The sequence below is a fragment of the Protopterus annectens genome, chromosome 12.part0 (assembly GCF_019279795.1).
Source record: "Protopterus annectens isolate FY-2018-M chromosome 12.part0, PAN1.0, whole genome shotgun sequence".
Classification (NCBI taxonomy): domain Eukaryota; kingdom Metazoa; phylum Chordata; order Ceratodontiformes; family Protopteridae; genus Protopterus; species Protopterus annectens.
Window position 1 is genome coordinate 1,192,772,679 of NC_056746.1, and position 12,427 is coordinate 1,192,785,105.

Consider the following 12,427-nt stretch of genomic DNA (forward strand, 5'->3'; position numbering starts at 1 on the left):
GCTAGATACCTGCTACAATAAAATTGCCAAATTCTCCACAGGGGCATCCTACCATAGTCAACACTGTCTCTCGCTTGCTGAACTGGGCTGGCTTGAACTCCCTCACCTCCTTTAATGGTATCAACTCACACTCACCCACAAACTAGCAAGCCATCCACTAAATGTCCCATCCCTCCAGAATCTACTCCAACCCTATCGCACCACCAGACCACTAAAATCCAGCAATAAAAATCACTTGCAGATCACTAAAGCCAATACCTCTGCTGGTGAAGCACTATTCTTGTGTGCCATAGCCAAATTATGGAACTCCATCCCACCCACAATTACCTCCGTACCATCATGCACCCACTTCAAAACTTTACTAAAAGTGCACCTAAAAACATGCTGGCTATGCTCTTGCAACTCCCACTCTTAATATCACCCACCCCATCCAATCACTACCTTTCTTTCCACCCCACTAACTACATTGATTATAGCAAGCTTGGATGCTCATAAGCCTACTACTTATTATACAGCAGGAACTTCTTATTGTAACAATTGTAAATGTCTGTTATGTACTTCGCAGATAAAGATTCTAGATGTCTACTGATGTACTATGTTCTTCATCTGTAACTATGTTTGTAATTGTTAACTGCTATGTTAATCAAATTGTTAATTGCTATGTAAATCCAATGTAACTACTGTCTGTATAGTTTAACTGTGGAGCTTTTCTCCCATGGTCTCTGCTGAAAATGGACCTACGTCCAGTCGGACACTCCCAGTCAACAAATGTAAATAAATAAATAAATAATTTATCTGTTTATATATTTATTCATTTATTTTTCAATCTGATTAGCACTTCACTTTCTGAAATTGATAACAAATTTGTATAACAAACAGAGAACATGCCTGTGAAAGATTTGTAATCAGTTAGGGTACTTATACTCCAGGAAAGATATCAGATCAAGTACTGTATTTCCTAGCCTTTTTGGAAGGCATGCAGTGAAAAAGTAGTCAGAAACATACTTGTAAAAACAGTGATAAATTAATGTTGGCAGAAGTTGGAATTGTGAGGGAAAGCAGTAAAGAGAGGTAACTAAATAGACAGTGAATAACGGTAGATTTCAATTCTCACTATTAAGAACTCTACCCAGCTGCACATCTGGTCTCTAAAGTAAGAAGACTAGAAAACCTGTGGGCTCTTTTAAGATGCTTCAGTATACTATTCATGCAAGTGTCATTGTGGTATTTAAAGAAACTATGGGGTCTGACTATACTCCTAAGTAACTCTGCTACTTGATCTTGATTTTATGGTTATATAGTTGATCCCTTATTTCTAGGATGCCTCACGCACCTAGCTTCTTAAATGCACCTACAATTATAGATGTGTTTTTTTGGGGGTTCACTCTTAGATTTATTTATTTTATTTATTTATTGCATTTGTTTACTGGGAAAGTCCACTGAGCCTAAAAGAGACCACTTTCAGTGGAGGCCCAGGGAGAAAAGCTCCAACAAGAACATAGATGCAGACAAAATTAAACATTAATTGGTACAGAAGTAGAAACAGTGTTGCACATAGTGATTACAGTAATATATACAGAATATATGCATAAAAGCAGGAATTTAGTTGGTTTGATTACAGTACTATATATTGAATTCATACATAAAAGCAGAAATTTAGTTGGTCACCAGATGAATTCAATCAGAGAAGTATAACAGAAATATATCAATCAGAATTATTGTACCAGTATCAATAAGTGATGAAAAAATAATAATTATAGAGAAAATATCATCAGTTAGCAGGAGCAGGAAGCATAGGAGTTTAGTTATCATATAAGGAGAAGGAGGAGGTTAGGCTATAGAGCAGGTACAAAGGCAGAGTTGGGATGATTTATCAGTATTTGTTCGAGGGTGGTGGTGCTGCCTGTGTTTCTTATAGATGGCGGAAGTGAGTTCCATAGTTTGGCAATGATGAAGGAATAGGAGTTGATCAACTGGTAAGATGGGCTTTTCTACTTTTAGAAGTAGATGATTTTCAGATCTTAGTTGCCTGTCGGGTTGGTATTTGGTAAGTAGTGCCAAGAGAGCAGGACAGTCTGTGGATCTGTAGATTATTTTGTGTGCTGTAGTTACTTGAGTGAATAAGAGATGGTGGGGGAGTTCCAGCCAGCCAAAGTTTGAGTTACAGTGGTGGGATGAGAATTTGGCCTTTTGGAAATTTGGCTATTCTGTTGTAATACATATCAGGTTTGGATTTTGTAGAATTTTGGATGTTAGTGAAGACAGGGGCACCATAAAGGAGAGAAGGTGATAAAAAGGTGGTTGCAAGAGTTTGTCTGGTAGAGTAGCTCAGAAAGTGTTGGTGCCTGTAGAACATACAGAGATTTTTCTGTGTTTTCTGATATTATCGTTTATGTGCAGGTCAAAGTTAAGGTTTTCATCTATTATTATGCCTAGTAATTTAATATGTGGGACAGCTTATGTAGTGGTATTGTCTTGGGCTTGTATAGTGAAGAGTTTTTTTTTTAATCTAGGGGAGTGGTTTTCTTAGGGGTATAAAGTACTAGTTTAGTTTTTTTTTTTTTTATTTAGGGCAAGGAGATTGTTAAGCATCCAAGATTCATTAGAGGTGAGGACATTCTGGGTGATTTTCTGGAGTTCAGAGCTGGAATTCGCAGTACATATTATTGCAGAGTCATCAGCATACTGGATAACTGAGCAATGTGGGAGAGTGGAGTGAAAGTTGTTAATAAAGATGTTAAATAAGAGAGGACCAAGTATAGAGCCTTAGGGTAGCCCTGTGGAAGTAATGAGGAAGGGAGACTAAGATTGTTGCTATTTGGTGGATTGCTGCCTAATGGAGAGATAGCTAATGAACCATTGTAGGGTAGGTGGGGAAATGTGGAGGGTGGATAGTTTAGAGAGGAGGATGGTGTGGGAAATGGTATCAAAAGCTTTGGAGAGGTCTGGGAAAAGAGAAGCGGTTATTTTGCCAGAATCCCATGCTCGGTTAACTGTATCAAGGAAGGAGAAGAGGGTAATAGTGGTGCTGTGCCCTGGTCTGAAACCATGCTGAGTGGTTAACAGAATTTGGTTTTCAAGCAGGTGGTTGAGGAGCTGGACACGGATGCATTTTTCCAGTATTTTAGAGAGGGGTGAGAGAATTGCTATGGGTCAAAGGTTTGTCGTGTCTGCATTGGTGCTGCCTTTGTGTAAGGGGAGAATTAATATATTTTTTAAATGAATGCTAGATGACTAGAATATAGCCAATGGCCAGTGCCACAGCTTTTTGAAGTAATCTGCAAGTTATTTTCAATCCCTGTAAAGGTTCCTCTCAAATTAATAGCATCAGAGCATTAGCATGTCGTGTAGCTTTTTTTCTTGAATTTTTAAGGGCTACCTTAATAATGAAAAGGGAAAACAGTATGAGCCATAACACCAAGCCCTGAGCAGTATCTGTCTAAAAGATCACCTACATCAAAATTGGTAGTTTCAGAAGATACCTTGAAGATTCGAGTTTTCATGTAGTCATTGAGCCACTGAGTCATTCATCAAAGCCTGACACTGCTGTTTGCCAAGCAGTCTAGACTGATATACCAACTCAGATTCCCTTTCAAAATCAATTTCTTAAGTCATTTTCACTGTTCCAGAATATCCTCATGCCTGTAATGTAAAACTAGCATTATGTTAAACAGCAAAGGACAATGGAAGACTGCATTAACTTGTCTATACCACTGTTGCTTTCAGATCTCAGATGTCACATCATTGACAGAAATGTTAAGAATTAAGACAAGAATTCAGACTAATATAAGGAATACATTTAAGACCATTATACATTTGAATATTTGGACATTTAGCTCTTGATTTTCTCTGTGAATCTGCTCTGCTAGTCTTCAGAAATAAATAAATAAGTAAATAACTTCTGGTGGAAATATAGTCTCGCAGAAATATGACAGTTTCCAAATAATGGTAAGCAGCTGCAGTGAATTTCACCTACAAGGATATTTCAGTAATAATGTGTAAATAAAAAACTGACACGTGAACAAGGAATAGGAATATAAAGGGAGTTATTTGTGTGTGTGTATGTGAGTTTATATATTGAATATGTTACGGTTTGGTGTGTGACATGAAATATCTTGTAATTGTTGGTTTTGGGAATGAGTTTCATTATGAGTGGAAAATCTGTAAAGGTATTAGTTATGAGCCACGTACCTTAAATTGATGGTTCAAGATATTTTGTGTATTACACCAACCAGACCACCACATATTCCATTTATCCATTTGTGTATGATTTTTTACAAAAGTGATTCTCATAGAATATTTAATAGCATGTGTTAATTGTATATGTTTTTACTTAATGTGAATTTAGTTAACTTATAATTTTTGTTATGATGGGAATGCCACACAGATATTTTTCTCTTGTAGTTATAAAGTATTTTTTTCATAATTTTCTTCTATGTCAATTCATATTTTAAATTAGTTTACTAGATAATATTTGTTGATGTCAGTAGTTTAGTTATGCTTTTAGTCAATCTAATCTTTGTTAATTGAAATAGTCAGAATCAGGTCTATTTTGCCAGTAATGCTGTTTTCTGACTTGTTTATTTTTTTTTGTTATTTATTAATTTCCTTTTTATTTTATTACACATCTTTTCTTTAAAGATATGCATTTTTAGTTTTGAAGAATTGATTTATGTGGTATTTATTTTATGGAGTGTGTACTGTGCAGTGTGAAGCTATTTATTTATTGATTCATAGAAGAGAATGGAAAATGAAGCCTGTGTTTTACCTTTATATATTTTTATTTATTTATGTTTAATTTTACACTTTTTCATTTGCACTTGAGGTAGATTTTAGCTTTGATGGTTGCTTTGGTGGGCTTTGGTATTACATTGAAATAAATGGGAAAACTAAGTGAACATTTGGGTTTACCTGTAATTTATGTGTGCAATGTACAAACATTTACTTTAGTTTTTTTTTTCTTTAGTGAGTAGCATAAATTTGATGCGTTTACAGAACTTTTAATCACTCTGAAGACATAACAGAAATATAGACAAACTGGCTCATTGCCATGGCATAGAAGGAAAAGGCCCTGGCTCCAGCAGGTAATGCAGGTTTGATTGTCAGCTTGGGTGTGTGAGGAAGTGTCATGGAATAATGGGCATGACCATCCTGGGGGAAGGATGTGCATACTCGTGTGTGCCCTGTAGTAGATCTCCAGTGAAAACTAGGAATGCATGGGGAAGGCATTATCTAAGGAAAGCAAGGAGTTGCCATGGAGACAAGAGGATAAGCCAGAATGCCCACCTGAACATCTGTTTCAAGACCTACACACAGTTGCACACAAGGGGCATGAAAAAATTAGGACACAAACAAAACCATTCCCAGCAGCAGTATGATGCTGCAGGAGCTGGCTTTGTATTCTTGTCTGCATGTTTTAAAACAGTCATTAATATGAATGAGCAACTGCACAATAGAAAGTCCTTTTATAACAGCTAACCAGTACAAAATGTCTGTGGCAGAATTACAGGCACAATATATTTTTTCATTGCAAATCAACAAAGATACGTTTCATTTCCAGATTTCCACCTTGGTGCACTAGCAAGGACCAAAGCATGTGCAATGAGAACATACGTATCTACTGAAAATGTCCACTTTTTGTTCTAGGTACGATGTGGCTATGCATACCTCCCTCTAACCAGCAACTTCTAAATGTAGATCCAAAGAAGAACATAGGCAAATTAATATACAACTGCTCAGTAGCCCACAGTTGGAACAAACTTCCTCTACACATACGCTCCAGCATACACCCTGAACACTTTAAAAAGGAACTCAAACTTTACCTTCTCAACACCAAATCTTGTCCTTGCTTAGAACCTACCTAATTCCCCTTTATCTAATGGTACTTCTTCACTATGAGTTCCTGTAAGCAAATATACCTTCTTAGGAAGACTAGGCAATAAATCTGATCACTTGTATATAACTTGTTTGTATATATGTCAAAAAGTTTATCTATTTATTTCATTGTGATTTTCTCTTAGGGTAATCTAAATATGTTTGATTATGATCAAATTAGCAAATTAGTACTAACATGTTATGGGAGTGTTACTTGGTATTGCTACTTGCTGTTTTGTTACCTATGTTGTTCTTGTTGTAATCCTTAATTTCTTATGTAACTTGAGCTTTTCTCCTCGGATCTCCACTGAAAACGGGCCTCTGGCCCAGCTGGACCAACCCAGTTAACAAATGTCAATAAATAAATAAATAAATAGAAGCACTAAATCACTTTATCTGCTTATCTCCTTTTAATACCTAACTTTATTGTACTTCTTAAACTACTATACCTACTTCTAATTAGCACAACCAAATTACTATTCCATCACTACTTCTCTGTTAATACTCAGACTTGTTTATCTCCTCTTCTACCTCACTCTATTCTATTTTTAAATTACTCCTATATATCTTATATACCACTATTCTATCGGTAAAGTCTGAGTACAAGGCTTGTAAATTTAATGTTTGTGAGTATCAATCCACATTTTATTATACTTACCCTTATGCTATGGATTCACTGAAACTGCATTGTAAAATGTGTTACTGTAAATATTGATTGCGCTAAATATGATACCTTGGAGCTTTTCTTTCCAGGCCTCCTCTGAAAAAGGGCAACTGTGCCCAGTCGGGTTTTCTGGAAAAAAAAATGAATGCAGGATTATGCATCACATTAAACGATGCATCATTTATGTCTTGCGTCTGCAGAATAATTTTTATTTCATGTTCACATCAGTTTTGAGTCCAAGAATTTATTGCACAGCATCACAGCTGTTTTGAGCAATGGTCATTGTAGCATTACTGCCCACTGTCATTTGTTGATGCTAAGGGTGTAGTGCGATGTGGTGATTTAATCACGGTCTGTATCCATGCCTCAGACCGTGAATTAATTTAGGTAGCCTGAAGTCTAATATGCCATTACCAAAGAAAAGCAGATTACTAGAAAAACATACAATCTTCAGCATGACAGTTAAACTTAATTCATGGCCTGTTTTTCTCTAAACCCAGGATTTAGATACTAGAGTATAAGAAATAGTTAAAAACAGATACACATTCACTCAAGTTTAGTGTGGAAACTTCAGAACTTCAGCTTTAAAAGCTTTCATTTTAGCAGTAATATTCTTGGGAAGTGACCCCTCATTTTAGTAGATCAATACCAATTAATCTTCAAGAAATGTTCAAAACATCACCTGACAAATTTAAAGTATGTAGAACCACAGTAAAAAAAAGTTCAAACCCAGTTCATCCAAAATCATAACTGTTAAATTATGTCCAGTACTTCTATACTACTATATCTTTCTTTGGCACTTAGGAGCAATATATATACCCCCAGATTCTGCATGCCTTGCATGGTGTGCAGGATTAGTGGAGGAGCTCTAGCAGGCAATATGTCTGCCGTGCGATCCAGGTACAGCCTGCAGGGGCGTGCACGAGTGCACCTGCACTAGTCCTGCACAGCCTACGCCCCTGTATGCAAATCACCCCATTTCCATGAGAAATCCATGCAAATGAGGTAAATTTGCGATCCAGGAAGCTTGAAACCAGCCATGCAGGACTAGTGCAATCTGCAGAAATGTACTCAGTTAGTAATCGAGTACATTTCTGCAAACTCCAAAATGGAGCTGTGACAGATCCAAATAAAGGCTGCATATCAGTCAGGAAGCATGCCAATAGCCAAGTATAAGGCCATTGGCATTGCAAACACCCAAAACAATAAAAAAAAACAACTTTTATTTATTTATTTTTTTGCCGATCTTGGCTGTTTAAGCATAGGGCAGCGGAATGCAAATGGGATCGGGGGGAAATAATAAAATAAACCTAAAATAAGCATTCTAACTAAAATCACTATTCTGCCATGAAAGTCAATGGCAGGCAGAAGACAATGTGGCCAGTGAGTAGTGGTTGCTAAGGGGGGGGGGCTCAGTGTGAAACATGTAGCTATGCATTACCAGGCAATCCTATGCAAATGAGGGGAATGATGGTGAATCCCAGTTTTCCCCAGCATGCTAGTCAGGTCCCAACAGTATAAGAGTAAGAATAGCTTGGTGCAAGCCTAGGAGTTAGCTGACATCATGGGGGGTGTGTCAGGCATACTGTAAGTGGATTGCAGCCCTGTGGCTTGGGTTTGCTACTAGCTTAGTACAGCTAAGCTAGAGGGTGTGTCTGAATCTGCCTAGCAATCTTTACATTGCCTAAGCGGGTTTGCGTGCTGTGCACTGGGTTTTAAAGGAAGAAAAAAAAAGTTAAACCAGGAAATAGCAGGACTGTGCACATTTGAGCACTCTGTTTGTGCGGCGCACCCCCGGGCTTAAACAGGAAGGCAATGAGAAGGGAAAACAGCAGTAGAAAGGTAATCAAGGAGAACTAGCATAGCTAGCAGGTGAAATGTATCAGAATCAGCCAATTACACAGGCAGCAGACCAGCCCAGCCCAGAACACTACTATAAACTATGCAAAGACCTCCCCCTCTGGTTTTTCCCATACTCTACACCACCGGTGTTTACAAGCAGGGAACTTTTAACAAACAAAACTAAAAAATGAGAGAGGCTGCAGCAGGCAGCATACAGCAACATGTGCAAGAGGCTGAGGGTGGTGAGGATGCGAATGCTGCCAATCAACCCACAGAGAGGAGATGAAGAAGAGTGTACAGTCCCAGGGTAGCCTTCCAGGGACTACAGGAGCTGGAGATAGTGGAGTGCTATAGGGTGGACATGGACCTCCTACAGCAAATTGTTGAGCTGTGCTGGCCACGCCTGACACACCGAACTGACTGACTGGAACCCAACCCAGTGAATACCAAGGTATGTGTAGGCCTAGGAATACTAGCCACAGGTACCTCCCAAAGCTCAACTGGGACTATCATGGGGATCTCACAGGCATCAGGATCCAGAGTATTCCACCAGTTCCTGGATGCCATGTCAGCACATGCCAGTGAGCACATATATTTCCTCAACACCCATGAGGTGTTGGCCAGCAATATGCGTCTCTTCCACCAAATAGCAGAATACCCTGAGGTAGTGGGTGCTATAGACTGCATGCACATATGCATCAAAGCACCACAAGGTAATCATGGTAGGGCCTACATCAACCGCAGAGCCTTCCCCTCTATCAACTTCCAGGTCGTGTGTGATGCCCAGGGAATTATAACGAATGTGTGTGCTGCCTGCCATGAAAGCTATCACAATTCCCACATTTGGCATCTGATGCAGCTGTACCATAGATTTGCCAATGGGGGCATCCCCTTTAGTCACCTAGTGGGGGATGCTGGTTACACGCTGGAGCCATGGCTGATGACACCCATCAGTAATGCACACACACCTGAACAAGAACTCCATAATAAGGCACACGCACAGACCAGACTTATACAAGAGCGTGTGTTTGGGATGCTCAAGTCACGGTCCCATTGTCTGGATGCATCTGGTGGAGCCTTGCAGTACTCACCAGCTACATGTACCCAAATGGTTATGGTATGTGCCATGCTGCACAATATGATCCTGCGGAAACAGCTGCAGCAGGAACAGCATGGGGCAGGACCATACAGCCCCCCACCAATGCCAAGGCCTGCACGGGCACAGAGTGACTCGGAAGATGAACAACCTGAGCCTGCCCCAGCAGGCAGATGGAGGTGTGCTCAGTATGCCCAGGCCGTGGCAAAGAGACAACGCATAGCACATACAATAGCACAGTAGGGACCCAGGGAATGACACCACTCTCTGACTCGCACAAACAGTAAAACGGATGCCAAACATGACACTACATGTGCTCAACCATGTATAGGGAGTGTACTATGTGCATCTGACATAGGCAGCCCTCCAGCACCATCCTCAATCCTGGCACACCCATAAGGTAAGTCAATCAACCTACCAATTGCCAAATGGAGTAGAATGTGTTGTTACCTGTATCTATGGTATGGATGTGAGCATGCAAGGGAATTGGGTGGCTGAATGTTATGGCAGCAGATAGTAGACACTCATAGTGGCACCATGACATCTGTAACATATACTGGAGTCACCATAGTAGCCAGTACTACACAGGGTGACAAAACCCACTGCAGGAAATGTGCTGGGTGACATGTGTGTCCATATGACTCACACATGCCAGTCAGGGAGGTTCACATACCCAACAACAGTCTCAGCCAGCAGGACAGGTATAGACAAACCCAAACAGAGCCTGTGCTATGGCCCCTGAATGACGCCTATGGGGACCCTCCCCCCCCAGGCCTACACAGACAGACTACAGCAGGTCAGGCAGTGGGATGTTAGTTCTGAAGGGTAGGAAGTCAGACACTAATATGTCGGGCAACCAAAGCTAAGACCTGTAGTACACTGATATGCCTCTAGTCAGTATGATAGGTTAGAATACAGAATGAAATGGAGTACCTGACATACCAGTACAGTCATAGCAAATGTGTGCATGTGCCAGGTGCCCCCCCATCCTATGTAGATATGTTGAAACAGTAAGGTGTGCCCCCCCTAATCTTGTGTAGAAATGTAGTAACAGTCGGGTGTGCCCCCCCCAATCCTGTGTATAAATGTAAAAACAGTCAGGTGTGTACCCCACAACCCTATGTAGAAATGTAGTAACAGTCAGGGGTGCCCCCCCCACTCCCATGTAGACATGTAGAAACAGTCAGGTGCCCCCCCCCAATCCTGTGTAGAAATGTAAAAACAGTCAGATATGTCCCCCCACAACCCTATGCAGAAATGCAGTAACAGCTAAGAGTGCCCCCCCATGTCAGTGTAGACATGTGGAAACAGACAAGTCTACCCCTTCCCCTAATCCAGTGTAGAAATGTAGTGACACTTAGGTGTGCCCCCCCAAATCATGTGTAGATATGTAGAAACAGTCAGGTGTGCCCCCCAATCCTGTGTAGAAATGTAGTAACAGTCAGGTGTGCCCCCCCCCAATCCTGTGTAGAAATGTAGTAACATGTATAAGTAGGTATAATATGAGTGGAGCACAGATAGCCAGAGGTGGCCAAGGTAGCAGGATAGGTTGTAGTATTTGCACAATATGCAGGTCTGTGTGTGTTAGGATGGTGTGTGTTTCATAATGTGTGAGAGTGGTCAGTATGTATGCATGTTGAGATAAGACCTTGTGGCCATTGCCCACTACTGCTGATAGCAGGGACAAACCCTCACATCTGCAGTGCCAAAGACAATCCCCACCAGTATAACACATGCTAGCAGTAAGCCATTGTAAATGTATGGTGGTAATAAGTGTCACCATCTGAAAGACTGACATGGCTTGGCTGTTGGGCTAGATATACAAGTAGTACACAGGGGAAAGTACCCCAGACATACAGTATTTATTATGTCACTGTGAAATGGTTACACCCTTGGATTTGTACATATAGGTATGCATCACAGTAACAAGACCTGTAGTAGGGGATACCGGTGATGTCTGCCTGAACACCTGCAGATCACAAAGGAGATAGGACTGATGTATTGGGAATCAGCTGATGTACCTGCACATGCCAGCATAACTGTAATGTCCCATGCATATCTATGTGTCAGATGCAATTAATGTCCATAGTACACATTCACCCAGCCACACAAACACCACACACAGGCACCTCTCTGGCAATATCCCTGCTGTGGGGAATGGGTACAGTACAACCCCACCTGTATATGGCAATAGCAGAAGACTGGAGCATGCAGTGCAGGTGTCCCATGCAGGTGTGTCCCTAGCTGTAGGTAGCAACCTGCCAGCATCCACACCGCCTGATCAAGACTGATAGATGGTATTGGCATGAACAACTATCACATCTACCCTGTTCCCCCAGGGGAATATACTGTACAGTGGCCTGGGACTGTAGGACTGACAGAATGTAACAGTCTGCCACATTTGGCCTGCCTTAACACCTAATGCCCCACAGGCACCTGCCAAAGGCCCATGTCTCACATGTACTGCCAATGCATGTTATGTCATGGACCCAAATAACAACATAACACACTCAATGTAAGCCATATGCAAGGCCACGTGGACAAACCACAGTAACATGTCCACCATGTCCCACTGCATGAACTGTGGACCAACACTAACACACACACCTGTGATGTGGTGATACCCTTATTGAAAATATCAGAGAATGAATGTATAATGTATGGAAGAGGTTAGAATAACAGAAGGGGTTGTGGGGGCATGGGCAGCATGGAATGTGCAGGGTCCAACACCAAGCTGTGTGCACACTATCCCTGGCTGCAAACACATAAATGGGTGGCTACACACTTGCCTATACACCACAATAGGATAAATGTTCTGAGCCATGGCCCCTGCCTCTGGCTAACATGTGCAAATCTGTACAGCTGTGAGGCATTGCCACAGAAAAATAAGCCCATACTGCCATGTTGATGGGCGGATAAGTATGGGATCCTCTGCCAGCACTGTACCAAGG